Source organism: Lactuca sativa, chromosome 9 (genome assembly GCF_002870075.4).
Source record: "Lactuca sativa cultivar Salinas chromosome 9, Lsat_Salinas_v11, whole genome shotgun sequence".
Taxonomy (NCBI): domain Eukaryota; kingdom Viridiplantae; phylum Streptophyta; class Magnoliopsida; order Asterales; family Asteraceae; genus Lactuca; species Lactuca sativa.
In genome coordinates, this window is record NC_056631.2 from 13475164 (window position 1) to 13479908 (window position 4745).

Below are 4745 nucleotides of genomic sequence, written 5' to 3' on the forward strand. Positions count from 1 at the left end.
GGAGAAGTGAAGTCCGGATCGAAACCACCTCCTTCCTCAAAAGCTACTCACACAACCGAACCTCCTCCTACTGGTCAAACTTCTGGTTCGGGTGTGAAGGATAAAGGAAAGAAGATAGCTGAGGAAGAAGATGAAGATGATCAAGAAACCATTGCTGACTTGCTGAAACGCAAAAATAGTCGCAATGTTGATAATGACAACGTTCGTGTGGCACGAGAAGCTGAAGAAGCTGAACGCAAGAAGAAAGAAGCCCACGATCTCCTCGAGAGCAGGAAGACTCGTTTCCCTGCTTGGACTCGAGAGAGAATGATTAAGGAGGCTATCGATACTCCGAGCATCCTATGGCTCGAACCGGTGATCTCCTTCGACTGCTACAACTCTGTCGACTCGCAGTTCGACATGCACTTAACCCGAAAGGCGTTTATCTTCCACGCCTTCGCCAACATTTTTGAAGTCCCTCATCCTCATCCGGAGGTTGATCGGGAATTAATTGAGTTCTATCTGAAGGCCGCTCAACCACAGTATCAAACATGGAGCGCTCATAAGATCGTTAACGTTCGGGTTTTGAAGCCATATACCGAAGGTAGATTCATCAACGTTCGGTTCAGGGTGATTCGAGGGTCTGCAAGAACCGAACATCTCATATCTTTAGCAGATCTACCGAACCTCAACCCCCATGACTGGATCGTTCTGCACAACATCCTCTTGACGAATGAAGCTGAATATGGTCCGATCATAGACCATCTCAAAAGGATGTTGGTATGCTATATCATGGAGGTAGCCCTGATGAATCAGGAGATTGTCACTGTCTTCAAGAAGAAACCGAAGATCTCTCCTGTTGGCTCGGCCAGTGATCTGAACCAGATGAAGATGGGAAAGATTGACCCAAGGCGAAATTCGGTCATGTTCACTAGGGCTGAAGGACAGAAATGTCTCTTTGCCTTAGCGGATAAACATCTTTATACCACTGCTTGTCTAGAGCATGTGCTGGAGATCATCCATCGGTGTAAAGAGAATACAGCGGATGATATCAAATACTTTAACGATATGATTCAGTGGTACATCCGATTCAGACAGACGATACTTGCTCTTATCTCGCGTCTGTTTCAGACTGTAAAGAAGAAGGTTCATGCTGCTGCTGGCCCAAGCAAGAAGTAATGATCTCGCTCCAATTGACGCAAAGGGGGAGATTGTTGGGTAGCGTAGGACTTATTTTTTGTATTGCGTCATTGGGCTCGGTTTATAGTCCAATGTTTTGCACTCCGGTTTGGGCCTGTCCAACCGTGAGCTTGTAGGGTTTACTATATAATAATGTGCTTGCATGCATATTAAGTTAACGTTTTTTTGATAGATCGATTGATAGCTTACATAATACTTTCTTTCATCGTTCCTATAAACCTTTTAATCCTCTACAGTTGATGTTCTTCTTCGAGCTCTTCTGAGGATTGTTTATAATCATTCGACATTGTTCAATCCATTCTTGAGTTGTTTACTGTTTTCGTGTTCTTGCTGTTTGCTCTTTATTTTACCTGTTTAAGATCTAATCGATCTTCAAGTTAGTTTTTCTTAACTTATCACTTTTCGAAATCAACTTTAACAATGATAACAATGATAATCTTCCATCAATTTATCAATTGACTGGGCCTTGGATTTCCATGTTAATAATTTTGTAATGAACTTCAATAACTTCATTCCAACTTTCAATATGACTCATGTTTACAGGTAAACCAAAGTATATAAAAGGAAACTTCATCCCGAACAACCAATAATACTCACATAGTCTTCCATTTCTTGAAAAAACCTCTCACACCGATCAACTTACTTTTTGTAAGTTGATTTTTCTCTCGAACACCATAAACAAGCATCCATGAATATAGATCATGGCTCTCATGATTTCAAGAGACCACAGACTAATTGATATAGCATCATCAATGTAAAATTTTGAAAAACCTTTAAGCTATTATCGCCAACATTGAAGCGCCCCCATCCTGAAACACAAATTTTTGGAAATGGCTTCATTAATAGCGACAAAAAGTTCTTCCATGACAATAACAAATAAAAGAGACAATAAGAGGTCATCTTGTTGTTAGCCTCTCTTGATTGTAAACTTTTTCACAGGAGAGTCATTAATCAAAAGAGAAGGAACAAAAGAACTAAGAGATGTCATAACTCACCCTTTCCACTTACCACTAAAGTCCATCTTGTCTAAAACTTCAATAAGATAATCATAATATATAAAAAATAATAAGAAACACATGCTTTCTCGAAATCAATATTAAACACCATCTATTAATCCCAGTGTAATTTATATGATCCAACAATCTTGTTAAATATTAAAGGACGTCTAAGATTTGATAACCTTTAATAAAAACCGATTGATCGTTCAATGCTCGCATCATTGATACCTCCTAAAGATGATTCACCAAGTTTTTTGACAATAACTTTATATTGACACCCGATAAACTAATAGCCTTATCAACTTTTCAAAAACGGATCTTTGATTTTGGGTATAAACATAATAAACAAAGGATGACACCTTGTAAAAATAACACAAAATTCTTGTAATTGAGTCACAAGTTTCACATCATCTCTACAAAGTCCCAAAAACTCTTGGATTTAGAGTATAAATTACTAAATTTTTCCTTCACGTTCTTTTTTCTTTTCTTAACAAAAAAACCTCAAAAATAAATATATTTTTTAATCTCATTTTCCAATTAAATCCTTCCCCACCCGGCCCCAACATTCCTAAATCACTAAATGGGCCTCTCCTTATAATTTATGCCTTGAAAGGTTTGGCAGTCCAGTAGTTCACTAGTTCTCATTCAGAACATATTGACCATCTCTACAAGACTACAACTGTAGCATTATGACTTATGACACATGAGTTATTAACTTATTATGAAGGTCTAACCTTTCAATATTTATCTATTTAAAAACGTTACCCATATACAATATATGGAATACCTATACCAGAAATGACCATCTGCACTGGAATTTAATGAACATTTAATTTCTTAATTGCTTTTAAATAGCACAGCATGGCATTATTGCCCATTAAAACATTTGTCAAAGGGAAATGAATAATGGACCTCAATTGCAGCTGCTTCGTAACTTCAACTAGTGGAATGTTGACTTTTCTAATTGTTATGATTGAGTGTTAGTCCTGTAATCCAAATTATATGTAAATAAATGTATTTTAGTCTATTTTTATTTAAAATAAAATTAAAAACTCGATGATTAAGGGTCTATGTATAAGATCATTTCTAATAGAAGGTTATTTTGTACTTTGACAAAATTGCAAAAATGTTCCCTATAATTGTCAAAATTATATGATTTTGGTTCAAAAGTTTGATGGTGCATTAGTGATCAAATTTTGGATCTTTTTAGTGATTTGGTCCCTACATACTTAAAAAGACCAATATACCCTTATAATTTATATTTTCTATTTTTTTAATTGTTGAAATATTTAAATTAATTTGATTTTTTTTACTTAAAGCAAAAAACAAATAAAAGAAAATAACCCAAACCCTCTAATCTTTATAGGAGGAGAGAAACCCCTTTATCACCAGCTCCAACATCCATAGTGACCGGCTCCACGATCCATAGTGACCGGAACCATCGTCGTTGACCGTCATTCTTCCTGGAGTTCCCTCGTGCTTATTCCCCTTCTCTCTTTTTTCCTGTATACATTATTTCCCCATCCATTTACATTTCTTTTTCCCTAAGATAGCTTTTCGTCTTCTCAGTCTCTTAACATTCTATCAAAACTCATCGGAAATCTCTCAAATCAACCACCTTTCTTTACTGGAAGATTGCTTATTCACTGGAGTACAACCTCCATTCACATACTCGAAGTCTACCGGAACCCTAACGCAAATTTGATTTGTTCGACTAACGCATCAAACTGATTCGTCATCACAACTCTAACCTTTGTGTGTCACCATATTCGGAACCCTAGACGACATTTGTCAACAAATGGGGAAGGTTATGACGTGAATTTCTACCTCCAACGGAACCACCAGATCTGTACTCTGACATCGGATCACCGCCATCATTGACCTCCTTATGCCCCAATCTGAAACCACTAGGCTTCTTCTCTTCGTCGAAACTTGGGTAATGGAGTTGTAGATCTTGATGTGGATCTCTTTTTAGGGTGTGGTACGTGTGATTTAAGAGGAATGGGTGGTCCGGTAGGTGGTAAATTGACAAGTGGTTATCCGACATGTGGTGGTTCGATAGGTGGCCGTGTGATGGTCCGACAATTGTAGGGGTGATGGTGTTATTGAGAGAGAGAGAGAGAGAGAGAGAGAGAGAGAGAGAGAGAGAGAGAGAGAGAGAGAGAGTAAAATGAGTGGGGTAACGGTGTAGTTTTTTTAATAAAAATAACAAGAGATGAAATAGAAGAAATTAAAAAAACAAATATATAAGGGATTCTTCGTCTTTTCAAGGTGGGTGTTGACCAAAACCACATAAAAATATTCATCATAGGAATCAAAACCACACAATGTATCCAAAAATGGACCACTGACGTATCATCAAACTTTTTTGGACCAAAACCACATAATTTTGACAACCACGAGGACCATGTATATATTTTTGTCTTTGTACTTTATTATTAGAGTTATCATTGAATTTGGAAAAAAAAATTAATGTATTAAGATAAGGAAATAAAATAGTCATTTTTCCTAATTACTCTTCATTAAATAGCTGAATATTAGTCTTTAGCCAAAAATAACCAATAAAAT

At 36.8% G+C, this 4745-nt stretch overlaps 1 long non-coding RNA gene across 2 annotated transcripts; it reads right to left on the reverse strand.

The window, feature by feature from the left end:
* Window positions 1-1678: 1678 nt before the first annotated feature.
* LOC122196107 (uncharacterized) lies at window positions 1679-4348 on the reverse strand. Of its 2 annotated transcripts, XR_006187351.2 has the most exons (3): window positions 3528-4343; window positions 3090-3163; window positions 1679-1988 (listed from the first exon to the last, which is right to left on the reverse strand). It is a non-coding gene; the product is annotated as an uncharacterized LOC122196107 (long non-coding RNA). The 2 variants fall into 2 exon arrangements; XR_006187352.2 differs by lacking the exon at window positions 3090-3163 and having other exon boundaries at window positions 3528-4348.
* Between the last annotated feature and the right edge of the window lie 397 nt (window positions 4349-4745).